We start from the raw sequence: 20948 nt of genomic DNA on the forward strand, positions 1-20948 counted from the left end.
ACACCACCCAAACCTCTTTCAAACACCCATTTAAACCTTCAAACATCACCCACAACTCTCCCCCATCATAACCCAAGTAAAACACCACAAGAACTCCCCTTGATTCCAACTTTCCACACCAAAATCAAGAGCTAAAATCTAACATTAAAACAGGGAAAAACCAAAAAAATAATGGTCAAAGCTTACCTCAAACTTGGTATTGAACCCTCTCCAATGGCTGAACTAAATCCACAACCCTAGCCCCTTGATTTCCTAGCTTAGTTCCACACCTTGAGCTCAAAAACTCCAAAGAAGAAACAAGGGAAATGAATGTACGGGAAGGAAGAGACTCTCACTCTGTTTTTGTTCTCTTTACTCTACAGCCTTCCAAGCTTCATATATATCCAAGCCAAAAGACCATTATACCCCTAGGTCTTTAAAAGTTTCTAAAGCCAACTCAAGGGTAATTTTGACACTTTCCACCTACACCGTTAATCATAATTAACGCTTCCCAATTCCCGCTAATCTCAAAATTCTCAAACACCAATAATTCACCTCCCATTACCCTTTAATGCCCGGTAACACTCTAATCATTAAAAGCACCCCGAGACTCACCCCGAGCCCCGAGCTTAAGCCCGTTATGACCAAACCGATATTTAACATTCCTTGATCGTCTCATGCCAAATGGCTCGAACAAACCCACATCATTATGTGGTCTCAAGATATAACACCAACATGCGTACAAATAATCAATTTACCCTCAACGGGCCAAATTACCATCACACCCCTGTGATAAGAAATATGGACACACATGCATGCATTTCACATCATATCATAATATAATCAACATATACATGCATTTATCAATTAATTACATAATTAAGCAAGTATGGCCCTCCCGGCCTACTGTTCACGCCACATTGATCTTACTACTTCCCCCACACTTATACTTTTGCAATACTTTTTTTTTCTGCCTTTTTTTTTTCTCTTTTTCAATTCAACGCATTGGAAGAAATAGTAGATCATATACTTTCACATTATAATCCAACAAACCAATACAACTTCACATTCTTACAATCCACTATCCAACCCACCAAATCAAACAATCATATAAAACTATGGTGTAATGGGTCACAAAAAGGATAAAATTTTTAAGTTGCAAAGGTTCCAATATTTGCTTATAAAAGAAAAAGATTAGTCATTATGACTCAAAAATGGGAAACTAGGATATTTAATTTCATAGGGAAGCTTGAAATGCTCAATCGATCCAAATAACATGCCTTAATCATTTTCTTAATCATGTGTACTTTGGATTTCGCCTCAAACAATTAATCAATGGTTTCTAGAGTGGTCGAGACTATATATATATATAGATGATAGCATACATAAATATCTCCAACCAATAGTGAAAAAGAAAATCTAATTGAATACATTATGTTTAAAAATTAAAGATCAAGCTTAAGTAACAATTGACAAGAGTTAAGCACACAATTCATGCAGAATTCATCAATTTCCTAAACATATTCTTATCTCAATCAGAAGTTTTATCATTGACAAACAACTTTCAACATAACCATGCTTATAACAACCTAATTTTTTTTTTTTAAATGACACTATAAACAACTAAACAACACAAACACAAATAACAACTAAAGAAATGACAAATAAAAATTGAACAGATAGTTTTCCCTTCCCCCACACTTAATTTATGCATTGTCCTCAAGGCATATACTAAATAAAAAATCAATGCAAATTAAAAAGATAAAGGTAAGAAAAACTCCCGCAAGTTTGCTTTGTTTAATGTCATTAGCTCGACTGAATGATGTGGTCAAGATCTTTATGTTGGGTCTTTCAATGAAGTCTCCTTCCCCTTGATCTTACCAGGAGAATCAAACACATTGAATTTGATAACGTTGCCACCAAATTCCATTGTCAGTGTTCCCGCTCTAACATCCAGCTTTGTATTTGTTGTAATCAAGAATGGCCTCCCCAATAATACTGGTGTAGAACACGGAATTGAGTCATCTTCCATATCAAGAATGTAAAAGTCTGCCGGAAAAACCAATTCATTAACTTTAACCAATACATCCTCCACTACTCCCCTTGGATAGGCATTAGAACGATCCGCTAATTGTATGATCACCCCCGTTTCTTCTAGTGGTTCCAAATTCAAAGAGGCATAAATAGAGTATGGCATTACATTAATTAAAGCACCCAAATCTAACATACATCTTTCAATTCTTTTATTGCCAATAGTTCAAGGAATAGTGAAGGTGCCTTACACTTTGGTGGAAGTTTCTTTTGAAGAACTGCCGAAACATTTTCCCCCACACTCACATTTTCATTCCCTTTTAACTTCCTCTTATTAGTGCCTAACTCCTTTAAAAACTTTGCATATCGAGGTACTTGTTTAATAGCATCAAGTAAGGGAATATTTACCTCAACCTTGCAAAAAGTCTCCAATATTTCTTGTTCAACTTCATCCTTCTTGGTCTTTCTCAAACGACTAGGAAATGGACGAGTAGTGACATAAGTGGAAATAGTGGGTTTAAGGTTGGGTGATGTTGGTGGGGTTTCATCTTTGTCTTGTTGGGCAGATTGGGCAGGAGGTAATGGTGCATCATTTGAATTTGATGGAATAGTGGGTGGATTGTAGGTCTTGCCATCTCTTACCTCACAAGCTCAAGAACCTTCAATGGCAGATATGCTAAAACAGTTAGTAACCTCCAATATGCAAACTCAAGCACTTCTTCAAGGCGCTCATGTGTCCCTGAAAAATTTAGAGAATACTATGGGTCAAATTGCCACTTCATTAAGTCAAAATGAGCCACAAAATCAAGGAAAAATTACCTTCACAGCCTTTACGAAACCCAAGGGAAAATGCTAATGCCATCACACTAAGAGATGGTGCATCATTTGAATTTGATGGAATAGTGGGTGGATTGTAGGTCTTTCCATCTCTTAGTGTGATGGCATTAGCATTTTCCCTTGGGTTTCGTACAGGCTGTGAAGGTAATTTTTCCTTGATTTTGTGGTTCATTTTGACTTAATGAAGTGGCAATTTGACCCATAGTATTCTCTAAATTTTTCAGGGACACATGAGCGCCTTGAAGAAGTGCTTGAGTTTGCATATTGGAGGTTACTAACTGTTTTAGCATATCTTCCATTGAAGGTTCTTGAGCTTGTGAGGTAATAGGTTGTTGAGGCTGAGGTGTATAGGGTTTTTGTTGCCTTTATTGATAAGGAAATCCTGGTGGTCTAGTTGGTACAGTTTGTTGTTGATTCCCATATCGAAGATTAGGATGTTCCTTCCATCCTTCATTATAAGTTATAGCATAAGGGTCATACCTTTGCCTAGGTTGCCCTGGGAATCATCCCATTGCATTTACATGCTCATTGGTATCCTCTTGAAGTGTGGGACATGCATCAGTAGGATGTCCCACCAATTGACATATGCCACAAGGTCTCACTTGATGACTTAAAGACATATGTTGAACCATACTAGTTAATTGTGCAAGCTGTTATTCTACTTTAGAGTTTGTCTCATTTAATCCCTTAACTGAAACTTCTTGACGAACTCCAAACTATTGAGAATTAGCTGCCATATTAGAAATTAAGCTCCTAGCTGCAGCAGGAGTCTTGTCCACCAGTGCTCCCCCACTTGCTGCATCAATCATGCTCCTATCCAATGGAAATAGTCCTTCATAAAAGTATTGGATTAGGAGTTGTTCACTTATTTGGTGGTGGGGGCAGCTAGCACATTGCCTCTTAAATCTCTCCCAATACTCATATAATGAATCCTTAGTCTGTTGGCGAATGCCACAGATTTCCTTCCTTATGCTACCAACCTTAGATGCGGGGAAGTAACGCTCCAAGAACAATGCCTTCATTTCATTCCAGGTATTAACAATTCCAGGAGGAAGGTAATAGAGCCATTCCTTTGCACCATCCTTCAAAGAAAATGGAAATGCTCTTAATTTAATTTGCTCTTCCGTTACTAAAGCTGGTTTCATACTAGAGCAGACTATGTGAAATTTAGTCAGATGCTTATTCGGGTCCTCTCCTGGTAGCCCATGGAAAGATGGTAGTAAATGTATGAGGCCCAATTTGAGTTCAAAGTTAACGTCCAACGCCAGATATTGAATACACGGAGGTTGATGGTCTAGATTTGGCACTGCCAACTCTTTCAACGTCCTTTCTTGCGCCATCTGAGACTTAACTGATGTTTCAGAGTCAGAATCGTCATCATATGGTAATGGTATTTGTACTGGATTGACTCTCTTTGAAGGTTGAAAGAGTGGATTGTCAGTGATAGTCCTTGAAGAGCGGGACGACGATGTCTCAAGATATTGTTTTATGGCTTGTAGTCTTTCTTGAGTATCGTCGTCAGACATATACACCTACAATCAAGGAATTTAAACTAGTGAGTATGTAGTTAATTAAATTGAATATTAAAAATGACTTACAATAGTCCCTGGCAACGGCACCAAAATTTGATGCGTGTCGTATGCCGTATCAAATTTAAATATATATATATATTTATTCACTTACACCAGCTACTTCAGTATAGCGGTAAATAAGGGTCGAACCCACGATGACTATGATCAAATTATTATTCAAAATAATACTAGATTGAAATTAAAAAGGAGTTTTAGTTTTAATAGCTGAAAACATAAAATGAAATAAATATCAACGATTGAATAACTAAGGATATAACGATCTTAAAGAAATAGTCAAGAATTACTCTCCACCTTCAACAATCAATCTATCAACGATGATGAATAATATTCCCTATTCCCAATTAAACTATTAACCCCGCAGATAACACTTAAGCATTCAATTATTCCAATTTCCCTAATATAATTAATTAAAGCTAAGCGCTCTTAATTAACCCTTTCTTCCTAGCAATAAACCCATTAAGAATGCAATCTATATAACCTCGTAAAAGCATTACACTTTGTAGAAGCAGGCTAATCTAGACAACAAATTCATTAAGCATGCAATTCATTTAACCTAAGTTCTATTTCTCATCACAATTAAAATACCCGTCACAATACCTTAATTGTAATTTATCACTTTACTTAGAATCATAAATTATTAGGTGAATAGAAATCCTAAGATGATAGTAGAACAATGCAAAACCTTATTTAGTGGCCATCTAAACAAGATTTTACATGATCCATGACATTCAAATAGAAAAGTAGAAGCAATTTAATATAAGGGAATAAATGGAATGAAATTCATCAATGCATTAAAGATCTCATGTCTAAGGTTGTGAAATAACCCTTAACAATAAAGAAAACTACTCCATAACCATATTCATATTAATAAACATAAATATTCAATGAAAATAAAAGAGTTTTGAGGAGAAATAAAAACTAGATTGAAGAATATAGACGATGATGTTTTTTCCTCCTCCTCTGCTGCTCTAGCCCCTAAAAATCGCAATCCAAAGTTATAATAAAAGTTAACCCTAATCCCTTTTATAGCCCCCCAAAAATTACATTTAAAAATTGAAATTTAAGAAAAAATTGATCTGCAGCCGCGGCCAATGATTCTTTGTGGTCGTGGGCACTAGAAAAATGTATTTTCCATAAAATCGAGCTCCCGCCGCGGCCAAGGACATTCCTGGCCGTGGCCACTACGTTCTGTCCCCCAGGCCGTGACTTGGAATAAGGCTGGCCGCGGCCGTAGCAAGTTTTCCCGTTTTTCAATTTTCTTCTACTGCCGTGACAGAAAGTATTTTAAGCATAACCTCATCGATATAACTCGGAATTGGACAATTCAAAAAGATATAGAAAGTTTTAGAAAAATATCTAAAACTTATATTTCTAGGTATATTTCCACAACAGTATTGGAAAGTTATCAAAATCTAGTGTAAATTTTCATACTTGTAATTCCGAGTTTAACCATTGCTTGTAAAACATCCCAAATTCATTCACTTTCACCCAAATGTCTTGAAAATCCTAAAAACACAAAATAAACTAATTAAACATGTATAAATAAATAATCAAGTGCATAATAATAGAAGAATAATGAATTAAAAATAGACAAATTCAGTACTTATCAATATGCATGTTTAGGAGAATTAAATATGCATGTGGGCCCGTTCTTGTTGATAAGGGCATACTTGTAATTTTCGCCGTTGATGGCATAAATGTAAATAATATGTGCATTGTGCTTGAGACCACGAGATTGTGGCGATATATTTGTGATGTGTGATCTGAAAGAGTCCTAAGGAGCGAAGTAGAAATAGTCACAATAAGGTCAAATACCCAACTCGGGGTGAGCCTAGGGTTATTTTGGGAATTTGGCGTGTGTTCGGGATTTACCGGATAACAGGTAGTTATTTAGTGATTATTTGGGTATGCCAGGATTAATTGGGGATTTATAGGAGTACTTGAGGAATTAGCAGGAATGGCACAAATGACGATTTTGCCATTGGGGGCATTAAAGGGCAAGTGTTGGTGTAGGGGTATTTTGGTCCTTTTGATGCTAAGGGGATAGCTCAGGATAGGCTTAGGTAGCTCTGAGAAACAACCAAAACTAAGATAACCTCTCAGCTTTCTCTCTCTCATGTTTCCCTTTCTCTCACTCCCTTTGGTGAGGTTTTGGAAATTCTAAGGGGAAATCACTGAAATTTTCTGAAAATCAAGGCAAGAATTGCTAGGGATTGAAGCTTAATTAAGGCTGGGAACTTCTAGACTTAAAGGGAGCAACTAGGATTAACTCAATCAATGTAATCTAAAGTTTTAGTTTTTGGTTTCTTAAGCTTTTTTTTTTAGTTTTGAAGGTCTTGCTAAATTATGGGTTCCTAAGGGGGTTTTTGGTTGGAATGTTACTTGATGGTACTACTCTGAGTGTCTATTGGAGTGTAAAGGCTAAGTTCTGGGTTTGATGAATGTGTCATGTTGGATTTTGATGATTTAGGCTTTGGGATAAATGCAGAAAAATGTTGGAACTTCTGGGTTTTGGGGCTCAAGTCGCGACCCTGTTCTTCATGCGTTGCGGCACGTATGAACAAGGAGGCTTGGGAGCCTCTGAAAATGTCCAGGGGTCACAGCTCATATTGAGCGCGCTGCGACCCACGTCCCCCAGAAGAGAGACCCAAGGCTCTCTTACTTGTAGCACGCCGTGGCCCTAAGGGGTTAGGTCGCAACTCAAATAGAGAATAATGACCAAAATAGGATTTTAAGCTCATGAACTCAAATCTTAAGGCTCGGTAAGGATTTTACTACCCGGTTTAGTAGAATTCGAGGTCCCGAAGGCTAGTATATTATTCTGAAAGCTTTTAATTGACTCAGAATGTGATGGTAATTTATCATTATGTTGCAATTAGGTTTTACCGCTCGGGCTCAGGTTTAGGGATTGTGCTCTGGATCGCTTTGGGTTGCCAGCTTGGGACACAAGGTAAGAGAACTGTCTGTACCCATAGTGCTATGTTGTGTTTATTGTTGTGTATATTTTTTATAACTATTACATCATACTTGTGATTATGACCGATCGACAAAGGTCGAGAGCAGCAAAGGCCGACATCGGCAAAGGTCGGGAGGGCAAAGGCCATGAGTAGCAGAGGTTGAGAATGGATGAGGCTAGGATCGACATTAAGCATTCTAAATGCAGAATGCCAAGGCAAGACCCTCTAAGGGTGCTATACACACCCGCTCGGTTAAGACCGCGGACTTGGTGCCTGGTAACGCACCCCAATCGGTGGATGCCACTGTTGTGTTGTTGTATTGTTGTGCTACTATGCCGTTGTGCTATTATATTGTTATGTTGTTGTGCTATTACACCTTTATGTTGTTCTATATTTAGATAGGAACTTGTAGATTGTTTGACGCGTTTGATTAATTATGCATTTGTTAAAGTAAATTATTATATGTTGTGCTGTGAAGTTTTCTTGCTGGGCCTCAGCTCACGGGTGCTCTGTGGTGCAGGTAAGGGCTAGGAAAGAGTCAATCAACCATGAGTTGGAGGGCATGGAGCGGTGCATACATGCTTGTCCTACCTGGCCGCCACGACTGGGGTATTTTGAGGAGCATGTTATAAATGTTTTATTTTGTCGCTTAGGTCGATCGTAAAGTAACTTTTGAGTTGTAAATATGTTTCCAAACAGTATTTTGGGATCCCAATGTAACACTTTCATAATTTAAATGAATGCCCAACATTTTATACCAAAATACTATTTAAATGAGTCTTCATTTTAAGTAACCACACTTTTTGGTCTAATACCTCGATTAGTGAGCTAATGGTACATTTTAAAATCACATGGTAATGGCTCTAGTGTAGTAAGGTGTTACAGCCTATGTGAACATGAAAATGAAGTAAGGTGTTTCTATCAGAGAACATGTTCTAAACATGATAAATACCATGCATGATTCGGAAGTTCATGGAGCAACCATTGATGAGAGGAATCAAGTTAGTGTGATACTTGAATCACTCACACCGGCTTTTTCCACATTTACATCCAACTATGTTATGAATAAGTTGAAGTATAATATGACTCAGTCGTTAAATGAGTTGAAAACTTTTAAATCACTCAATAAGAGTAATGCAAAAGTAGAAGAAGCAAATGTTGTTGATTCTAAACCTTCCTCTTCTAACGGGAAAATAAGAAGAAAAAGAAGTCCAATGAAAAGAACAATGACAAAGATGGAAAGAAGCCTAAAAATTCATCTAAAGGCAAGGAGAACAATGAGAATAAGTATAACAAAACTTCCAAGAAAAAGCAGCCCAAGGGAACATGCTTTCATTGTGGAGTTAATGCTCATTGGAAGAAAAACTGTCCCAAGTATCTCAAAGACATAAAGGAGAAGAAGAAAGGTAAATTTGATTTACTTGTTTTAGAATCATGCTTTGTGGAAGATGATATAGCATCTTGGATTGTTGATTGTGGTGCCACTAACCATGTTTTATTTTCTTTACAGATTCCTAGTTCTTTGAGGGAGCTTGCTAATGAGGTGGTGACTATGAGGGTTGGCAGTGGTCAGGTCGTCTCTGCCAAAGTAGTTGGAACAACCCGTTTAGAATTTGATAAAAATAAATTTATTGATTTAGACAATGTTTATTTTATTCCTGGATTTACTAGAAACTTAATTTTTGTTTCTATGTTTTATGAGCAAGGTTTTGATATTTTTTAGTAATAATTCGATTATTATTTCGAGATATGATATTGAAATTTGTTCTGCAAAACCAATTAATGGGTTGTATAAACTAAAGACTAAAGACCGATCATTCTACAAATATGAATCTTTAAAGTGTCTAATCCTAGATTTATTAAATGTTAAAAGACAAATTCTGATAATGATACATGTCTTTGAACCTTGAGATTGGGACATATTGGTTTGGATAGGATAAATAGGTTAGTGAAGGAAGGACCTTTAAGAGAATTAACTTTTGGTTCACTTCTAGTTTGTAAATCATGTCTGGAAGACAAAATCACCAAAAGACCTTTCTCTGCAAATGGTTCAAGAGCCATAGAACTACTCCAACTTGTACACACCGATGTTTGCGATCCACATAATGTACTAGTAATAGGAGGTTATGAATATTATGTCAGTTTTATTGATGATCATTTCAAGATATGGTTACCTATACTTAATGCAAATGAAATGTGAAACTTTTGGAAAATTTAAAGAATTCAAAGCAGAAGCTAAAAAGCAGTTGGGTAAATAATTAAAAGTTCTTCGATTTGATTGAGGAGGAGAGTACTTGGATTATGAATTCGAGGACCATTTTCTTGAGTATGGAATTCAATCCCAACTCACACCACCTGTAATGCCACAACAAAATTGTGTTTCAAAAAGAAGGAATGGGACGTTACTAGACATGGTTCGATAAATGATGAGCTATTCATCAATACCACTTTCGTTCTGGGGCTATGCAATTCAATGTCCAATGTACATATTGAATGTTGTTCCATCTAAGTCAATCAAGAAGACACCATTAGAACTATGGAGTGGTAGCAAACCTAGTTTGCACAATTTTCGTATTTGAGGTGTCCATGATATGTGCTAAAGGGAAAGACTGGAAAGTTGGACTCATTGACTGAATTGTGCATGTTTGTAGGGCATTCCAAAGAGACTATAGGTGTTATGTTCTATAGTCCAAAGGAAAACAAAACATTTGTATCAACAAATGCCACTTTTCTTTAACATGACTATATTAATAACCACAAGCCTCGCAATAAAGTTGTACTAGAGGAAATAGTCTTAGACCAACTAAATAAATCACCAACTGTTCACAATAAACAATGGCAAGGAGAAGCCACAAGTTTTAGTTAGAATAATACAGAACCTCGTTGTAGTGGGAGGGTTGTTAAGATCGGATGTTCGTTGGAGATATAAAAAGATAGCAAGAAATCTTGATAGTTATTCATCTGGTAAAATTCCTTTTCTTTTCTATCTCATTGGTTCATGTACGCATGCTAAGGGATCTGGTTATTTAAAGATTATTTAAATAAAAAAATTAAAATCTCTTGAGCCCACTACCTTGTGTATTTCACTGCACACATGGTAAACCAGTTACAAACATTTGATTAATTTGGTCATCCAAGGTTACCCTTCTTACAGAATGTCTACCTTTTTAGTTCCAAAAATATGTATGTTTTGCTTTGGTAAAGTAGCTCATCACTTCTGGTGGAATGGTGGTGATGAGAAATCTACGTTCTTAGCTCTATGTAAGTGTTCTGATATCTATCAACCTAATATTTGTGGAGGTCTTAGAGTTAAAAAGTTTAAGGATCTCAATTGTGCCTTTGTTTCAAAGCTTGGATGGTTATTAGCCTCATATTCAAATTCTTTATGGGCAAGGGAGATGAAGGCTCAAATTTTAAAAACAATGCTTCCTTTTGGCTAAGGAGATCTGGTCCACCAGGGACTTCATCAAAAGTGAAGCTTGTTCTATTATTCGTAGTGATTGTTTAGTTTTTTTTTATTTCGATTACCCTTTGGTTTATTTGAATGAAAAAGATGTGGGGTCTCTTCTTAATCCATGTGTTGTTGATATAGACATCAAGTTAGACTAGGGTTTTCTGGTGACTCTTGGGATAGAGAAGCTTTCCATATGGGTTCGACTAGCGTTTATAGACAAAATTGTGAGCCTTCCTTGCCTCCAACAGACTGATTCAAATGTTTCTCATTTGGAAGAATGCTCCTAATGGGATTTTTTTCGTGAAGCATATGTATTATAGCATTTGTAGAAGTCGTTGGGTGGAGAGGGATTTTATTTGGAGTAAAGTTTGGAAATCTAAGTTCCACCCTCCTCTCAAGCTACTCCTCTAGAAATTTCATATATAGGCTTTATGTACACAAGATAGGTTACAAGGAATTTTCATGTGTACCCCAATTTATATTAATTGTTGTTTGACTCTGGACTCGAAGATTCATCATTCCTTCTTCTATCCTTTTGCTAAAGTTGTTCGGCTTCGTATTCGGTGGGTGGTGAGATCTAAACTACTTAATTTTGCCAATAGTCTAGATATTCTCAAGTGGTTTCTTGAACCATCACACCTAGTTTCCGCCTCATTGGAGTCTAGGATGGACTTTCTTCTCCCTCTAGTGATCATTTGTGATCAACTGTGTACCCGAAAAAATATATACTACAATGGTGTCAACCTTTCTCCTCAACATATGCTTAGCTTTATTGCAAGAAGATTGATCAAATTCTCTAGGGTCCGAATGTCCCTGTTTATCTTGCTCGTTGGATGAATCCAAAGCCTGGGAGAGATCTTCTTCAACGTAGCTTTCAAACATGGTGGAGGGGCGGCTTTGGTGGTTTGTTCAAAGGAGGGCTTGATTATTGTTGTTGTCAATTCGAAATTTATTGTTGCTTCTCCATTCATGGCAAAGTTGACGGGCCTATTATTGTTTCGAGATGTTTGTATACAGTTTGGTTGGGATGATTGTGTTATCTTCTTATAGTATTTAGTGTTATGCAATGGGATCAAGAGCAGAGAAATACCCTATATGACAATTGCTGCATTTTTTTTATCTCTTGTTGTTAATTTTATTAATCATGTTAAGTTTCCTTTGTTTTGGATTAGTAAGGTTAAAAATTTGTGTGCCTATTCCCTTACTTCTTAGGCTTCTTGTTCTCAGACTTTTGGCATGTTGAACTTTTGAGGAGTGCCTCAGCCCCGATGTGGTCACCAATATGTTTTCTTAGGTTTAATGCATGGTGTTTTCTTGAGGAAAAATACATAATTTAAATGTCACTAACATTACAACATAATTAGTACAACCACATTCCCTTGTAGGACCTTTTTTTCTCCATTGCTTGACACCATTCTTTTATTTAATCTAAGCCTAACATGTTTTTCAAACAATGAAAATTTCGATAACAATGTAAAAAATAAAGTTATCTAGCCTACTCATAATTAGTGAAAAATTGAACCTTGTAAAAACATTGAGGCGATGTTTGTTTGGTTGCATTTTAGTGTATTGGAATGTCATTCCAATAAAATGATTTTTTCAACACTTTGGTGGAATGACTATTCTATTTGAAAGATGAAGGAAATATCATTTCAATACAAGAATGAAAAAAAAAATCAATAATTTTTTTATCAATATTTTTATTAAAATTAAATTTTATTTCATTTCATTCTTATTCATTTTGCATTCTTATTGTTATTTCTCAATTTTCATTCTAATCTACAAAACGGCACCTAGGAGCTGACGAAAACAGTTTGTTGCTAAAGCTAATTCATTTCTACAATACATTATAAATTTATACAACAAATATCAATAGAACAACCACCAAAGAACACACACTGTATTGTAGAAACCAAAGCCACTTTTAATTTATTTAAAATTCTTTTATTTACAAACCAATAAACAAATTTATCAAAATCACTATTTTTAAAAAAAACAAACTATGAAATTCACTACTTAACAAAATGTCATATATAGTGTTCTTTTTATCTTATCAAACAATAATTATTATTTCAACTTTAAATATTATTCATTTAAAAAATCTTTAAATATAATTAATTTTATTTATAATATTAAATTTCACTTATTAAAAAATATAAATATTATTGTGCACATTATAACATAAATATATTATTATTATTAAATTAATCCATGGTATATAAAACTAGTATATATATAATAATTTCTAATTTCATAATTTGTAGACGCTTTAAATTGGTTGCAAAAAAAAGTTATAAAAATGATTGAAGTTTTCTGTCCAATTTCTTTCTGTACCAACTAATTAAAATATTTTGTAATAAAAAAAACTAATTAAAATACTACAACTCAGTTAAAATACTACTTCTTCACTTAATATCTTTACCTTTTACTTATATATTTTTTAATTAAAAAATATTATGCACTTAACTGAATAATTTTAATAAATATATAAATTGTATCCGTTTTCGTCTCCATTGTTCTTTAAATCAGATGTCATCGGGTTCGGGTACACATTTTTCTTTTCTTTTAAATATAGTTTGTTTTCTGAAAAAATATTTTGCTGCGTACCTAATAATAATTTAATATGATTTTTTAATTTACAAAATTTATTTAGTACACTTTACAATTAAGTTCAAAGTTTTTATTTATTTTCCTTTACCATGCTCTTTAGTTCAAGATTTTTTATTTATCAGAATTCATAATCTTTGTTAGAATACATACTTTCTTACAATATATATATATATATACAGACTATTATTTATAAGAGTTCCTTTTTTTTTCCCACTCCGCTTTCTATTCAGAGTTTTAACTTACTACAAAGCTCAATCAATAAAAACTACTGACTTTTTTCCAAACTTAAATTCACAATTATTTAGGACTTGTGTGACATTATTTTCTATTTTTAAAATTATAATTTTAGAAATAAGAACAGAAAATAGTTTTTCTAATTTTAAAAAAACATGTATTTGATTAATGTTTTCTAAAAATTATTTTTTAGTTTTTTTTTTTAAATTAAATAAATATATTTATAAAGAGAAAAATCTTTTAAAAGTTTGTAATAAATAATGAGATAAAATAGTATGAATGAAAAAGTTATGAAAAATAAGAAGATAGAAAGTTAGGAGAGAAATTTTGAAGATGAAAAATTGAGAAGAGAGATAAATTGATGCAAGAAAGTGATGATAGTGAAAATGACGAGAGAGAAAATTAGGATATAGGAAGTGATGAGAAAGAAAATAAAGAAATCAAAAGTGATGAGAGAGAAAATGATGTGAGAGAAAGTGAAGAGAGATAAATTAATGAGATAGAAAGTGATGTGAGATAATAATAATTAAAAAAAATATGTGAGAAAAAAATTGACAAAAAAAAAACTGGGAACAACTAAAAACAACTTTTTGTTGTTCACAAAATTTTCTATTTTTTGTAGCTTTGTTTTTAAAAATTGTTTTCAGAAAACAATGTCAAACACCCTACTTGTTTTCAGAAAACAGTTTTTAAGTTTTAAAAACAAAAAACAGTGTTTTAGTTAGGAGTCAAACACCTTCTTATTTTATCTCCTTCAAAAGAAATCCTGCTTACTGAATAAATTTTTTAAATTAAGGAATCATTTGGATTGTGAGATTGTGAGATTTTTTAAATTAGTGTAATTTTCTTATCAAATTAGGGAGGTTGTTGAAAAAAAGAAATTCAGCAATCTAAATAATTCCCATAGTTTGGGATAACTTAATCACATTGAAAAACTCAGGATAATTTTATCATCTTCAATACACTCTTCTATGTATTTTCTTGGTAAGAAAAAAGAATTGCAACATTATATCTACTCTATTTTCTTCTAATTTAGTATTGGCAAGCAACTCACTAATTATTTTTATATTTTTTAATCCAATACAATCTTATCCTATTTCAATATTCAAAGGTAACCTAAAAATATATATTAAAATATTAATCGATAGAAAATAAAATATTTTTCAAATAATAATAGGACTGTTTAAGTACGTAAAATTTATTAAGTGAGGAGGTGATATTATTAATTGATTGTGTTTTAGTATTTTAATTGATTGGGAAAAGGAAGACAAACAATAAACATGACGAAGGATTTTAATCCTTATTAAACACCATATCCGCCAACAACTTAGAATTTACCTATTCATTATTGGGAAATAAAAAATAATCAATTAATTTTATTTATTTCTATTTTGCAAAAAGATTTTTTGTTTGCTTTTATAAGATGGCGCCCTTTTCGTTCGGGAAAAGAAAATAATAAAAGGTTACTTTTCTCCTCTCAAATGTGATAACAAATAATGATGGGGTGTGATTCACCACAACCAACTATTTAGAGAATGATATTTATGTTAGAATATTTTATATGGACTAACATAATTATATGTTGTTCACTTAGTGTCGTAATTAGTATGTAAGGATAACTATATAATCGGTATTGCATGCTATTACCATCGGGCCATAATGGGATGGACATAATATACTGACACGCTCGGGGCCCATGGACACACTCTCAATGTCTTTAGGCCAGCCCATTGGGCCAGGACAACTAATCCTCTCATTGGGTATCTAGGCCCAATAAGCCCATTATGTTTTATAAAAGGGGTTACACCTCTTATAATGTGAATGTGGACAATGGGTGTTTGGAGGAAAAGGAGAGAAAGAGAGTAGTGTTCATCTACACCCCAAGCACGCCTTTGATCTTTGATGTGTAGGTGGGTGAAATATGATGAGCATAATCATGGAGAATGATGGTTCATAGACATGATCACAAAAGTATGTAAAACTTCTTTTTCTTATTATGTTTGATGCCTTAAATAAGATGATTTCATTATGTAATGTTGAGCATGACTATGTTTGATCAATTCTTGATTATTGTTTGATGCTCAATTAATTTCAATAATTGGTATCAAGAGCCAGGTCATCTGATTTTAAGGCTTAAATCTATTTAATTTTATTTTTTTCTATTTTTCTCCAAATTTTTCCATACCCACGGTTTTGTGAGAGACCCATATGCAAAAAAATTAATTTTGAATTTTTTCGGACATTTTTTGGGTCTATTATTCTTTGGTTGTTGAAACAAATTGGGTAAAAGTATTTTCTTGCATTATTACAAGCAAGAATGGGAGAAATCCAGTTTTTTCAAGCATGAAAATGGCTTTCATATTTTGATCTGAAATAGAATTCTTTGGGCTTTTATTGGCTGTTTTGGAGCTTGGGAAACGTTGGTAATAGCTTGGGCATGGAAACCCCTCAAACGACGTTAAAAATGGAGTACCGGAGGCCAAAATCCGAAAAGGTCGGAGTCGCGGGTCCGAATTGGGTCGGGTTGACCCGGTTCAGAGGTCAAGGACGACCCCGAACGACATGTCGTTTATCAGCTTTAATGGGCATTTTTGATGATGAAAACGACATGTCGTTTTCTCATTACTGAAGAAAACAACATGTCGTTTTATGCAACGAGTCGCGTCTAAAAGAGGGGAAACGACACGTCGTTTTTGGCCTATTTTTTTCCAAAAAAAAAAAAAACTGAAAATTTTATGGCGCGTGCAGGGTCGTTTTGGGACCAATTTTTCACCATTTGGTATTTTTTTTATTTTCCCACTTAATTGTGTAATTATATTTTGGGTTTGGTCAATATTAACGATTAATTGACACATAATCACACAATTAAATTAAATTAAAATTATTATTTCACAATTTATCTTATATCATTTATTAATTGTAAACATGATTATATTTATTTGAAATTTATGCCTTATGTTTTATTTTAAAATACTTGGCATTATGTGCAAATATGATTATGTTGTTGTGACGTTAAATGAATGCTTATGTACTCACCTATCGTGAGTTTAAGCATGTCAATTTGTCATTCATAATAATTGTGAGATTAATACAATTTGAATGTTTATGTGCTTGCCTATCGTGAGTCTAAGCATGTTAAATTATGGAGTTTAAATTTATAATCTCACATAAGACCCAATAATCGAGCAATATGTTATACCAAATTTTGTGCATATGCCTTATAATTTTTTTTTGAGGATTCATGATTATGAATTGATTATTGTTGGCATATATTTGGTTTATTTACAGAATTATTACCTATTTGATTTATGCCATTTTTAAAAAGATTCTTTGACATTTATGGATGCTTAGTTGGGATTATTTGATGATTATGAGATTATAATCTATGACGAACATGTAATTGAATGTTCTATGGATATTAATATCGTGCTTGTGATTATCGCTGATTAAATTCACATTTGTTCTAATCACAATAAATACTAAGATCCATACATGCAATTTAGTCATCCTGTCGATGATTTTATTGTTGGGTAGGATGCTTAGATGGTGAAGGAAACACATTGGATGTCATGAACCGCACAATCTTTTCTACCCTATCGGTAGTGGATTAATGAATTTGGTTGTGACATGTGAAGTGGTTATCCTTACTTACGTAAGAGTCATATGTTTTGTTAGAACGACTCTAGCATAACATGATCGTTTCTGTTGATAGATCATTTGGAAAACTGAGAAAACGAGCAAATAGCGTGATCCTTGTTTTCACATGCATAGTGGCACTGCTCATTGATATTTTCTCTTAGCTTCAAGCAATCCTAAAATCTCTACTGTTTAGTTATCAGATGGGACAATAATATGTTTTGACATAACGATATCTCATTGTAAAGATGGACTAGGCCTAAAATTAATAAATCTTGAAGTCGCATTGTTTAAATAGATGCCAAGTTACTCCATGATCAGTGGGAGATTGAGAATATTGAGATGGGTGTTAGTTGGCTGTAGTGAGGTATATATGTGTTAATCGATCCTTCTATGACAACTTTATGAGTATGAGATCGATTAGGAATCTCTTAAGGTATTGAAGTGAAACTTTTACGTTTTTCGATAATGATGAGTGCAGGAGACTGTTGCATTGATTTTATGCCCTATGATAGTTTCAATGGAACTAGTGAATCATCTATTGTGTTTTTCTTATAATTAAGGCTCAAGATATGACATATATCATAAGTAGACAAATTTTGAATGAATACGACAATAGATATGTGATCATTATCTATTTCAAGGTAATAAGCGTATTACTTGGAGATGTTCGTAAACATGATGAGTCCAAATTAAATGGAATAACGCATGTGTACTCAATATCATGTCGTTGTTGCTACAAATTTGAGGATAGCTAAGTTATATTTAGGCAACAATTTTGGTTTGATTGAAGTCAATGAAACAAAGCTTGCCATATAGTGATATTGATAACTTAGTATTCTTTTTTGGATAACCAATGGAAAGAATAAGGGGAAGCTAAGTTTGGACTTATTTAAGCATAGTACACAAGCTGGTCATATTAATTCTTTTGCCCATAAAGTTTTTTTTTATGATCTATAATATCATGTATAAGGTTTGAGAGATATCGAGTATTTATTACTCTTTGTTAAAATCTCTCTCACATGATCATTATATTGAGCACAGTCTTCTCGAGCTTTGACACATCAAAGTTTTAAACATTTTTTTGTGTTTTAGAAAGCTTCAAAGTGGAAAACACCTAAATAATTAATCCAAACATGCATAATGACGTGCAATCACTTCTTATATGCATTGTTTGACGAAGTGACAAGTACAAAACGAGACGTATATATATAGTCTCAATGGTTGCACTGCAAGCATGTTGTTTTAATGGTTGTTATTATATTTGGATATCTTCCAGACCAAATTATGTTTAATATATGTATCCTATCGGTATGATATTATACATGATTTATTTGACTGCCTATTAGATAATGAAGTTTAATATGGTGGTTGTTTATTATATTGGTCCAAGTGGGAGAGATATTTGAATTTTTGTATGGACTAATATAATCACAAACATAATTCCATATTCACAACCATGTTAGGTGTTTAAAGAGACAATAGGAGTTAAGTATTTTTCTATGACACTCAAAAGGATTTAGATTTGATGGGTTGTATTATTTCATTCCAAATAGCCTTATATAGGTTGAGACTGAATAATGATTTAATTTGCAGACCTTGTTTTTGGGCAATTGCAATCTCAAAGTTTAATTGTTAAAGAGAAAATGATTATCTCAATGGTTATTTTTTGATAGTACTATGGTTCATATAATTGTCTCTTCTATCCACTATTGATGATAAGTAAATAAAGTTGTCCATGTTGGAGTTTCAAGTTGGGGTTAGTCAAGGGTCAAAAGATTATTTAGGGAATAACTAGACTTATCCCTTGTTTTGCTTCCGCTGTTCTTCTTGTCGACCCTACAATCAGCCAGAATATGATAAGAAACTCCATATGTGAACAAGCAAAGATATAGGATCGAAATAGTTTTACAGACCTACAATTACAAGTACGAAATAAGGTTGAAGACATGTACCTCAAAATTATTAATCGAGAGCCATTGGTAGTTCTTAATCCTTATTTGGAGAGCTGATATGTTAATATCACGATTTCCAAGATATGATCAAACATGGAAGTTTAAGCTTAATCACATGATAACTGAGAGATTTTTCTTGATGACAGGTCTTGTTGAGAACAAACTATTTGAGGAACAAATTAAGGTTGATTAAAGCCTATAGCTAGTTACCATTATAATGGAATGAACTGTTCAAAATACATTATTATTGGATGATAAAGTGCTGACTATTTGGAAATCAATATAGAAGGATGTGAGAACTAAATTCTTTTTTTTTAGAATTTTCATTTGGCTCAATCAAGCCTTGAGAAGGCAACTGACAAGGACACCCGAATTCAATGGATTAAATTCATTTTGGAAAGGCATCAAGACAATGACTATTATTATTCTCAGAATGGACAATTCAAAACATTATCGTTAGTCAATATTATGTGAGAGATCAATGGGAACGATGATATGTTTATATTATTACATGGTTAGTACATTGCTCATAATTTATGATACTGATCTAATCTGGAGACAAGTAAAACCGTTATTTGATAGTCTCTGTTGGATGAAGAATTTTAGAGAAGCCTTGCATGGTCTAAGTATTTAGATTCTTCATGTTGAGATCAACGGAAAGATGAATTATCTCATAGTTTATGTTGACTGACTTTTGATGTGAGTAATGTTTCAATTTCAGTGAGAACTTTGGAATAGTCTAAAGTGTGATGTATTGTGAAAGGCCTAAAGTCCACGTGTATTGATAATGATGAGAGATCAATTTTGAGATTGTTCCATACATGCTTGTTGAAGGCAGCCTCGAGTGTTCTCATGTATACGCATTCCCTATTATGATATTTTTCATGGGCATGCTGGATTGGTACTTGAGTAGTCATCCTTATGGTATCAATGATGTCTTTGCAATCGATAAATCAACATTATGACGCTCAATAGTTGGTTTTAGTGATATCGATTGAACAAGTTGCAGGGATGTCAAAATCCTTTATAATGGTAGGAGGAGCTATTTTGTGATTCAGTGTCTAATCAAATAAACACCTACAATTTCCTCTCTCATACATGCATGTATAATGGTAAAAGGAGTTATTTTGTAATTAGGTGTTAGGTGGACACTTACAGCATCCTCATTCATAGATGTAGAGTGAGTGACGTGTTATGAGGACATGGTTTATACAATACAACTGTGATATTTCGTTTCAGTGTCAAGAGTAGTTTACTCTATTGTGAATTTACTGAACTTATGTGATAAATGTCGCAGTCATATCTTTCTCTCGGAACTTGCGGAGTCTTGTTACTCCATTAATGAAGAAGACGTTCCATTTGTAGTGAGAAAGTTGTGGAGTCCTTTATTTGCATAATGACACACACTTATAGATAACATGTCAATAACTACACTGACAAGGCTTACCTAACCGTGTCTACTAAGAACATGCTTCTTATGTGGATTGTTAGGTGCCAAAGATACATTTAATCAGCGGGAGTTACCGTTTTCATATATGATAGACATGTTAAGGATTGCTATTTATTGTTGAATACATGCATATTGTGGATCACTCTTTGGCATTATGAGTGCACACTCATTTGGTAATGATATAATGATGCGAGCCAATGGCTTAGTCTAGAT

Source organism: Humulus lupulus, chromosome 3 (genome assembly GCF_963169125.1).
Source record: "Humulus lupulus chromosome 3, drHumLupu1.1, whole genome shotgun sequence".
NCBI lineage: Eukaryota > Viridiplantae > Streptophyta > Magnoliopsida > Rosales > Cannabaceae > Humulus > Humulus lupulus.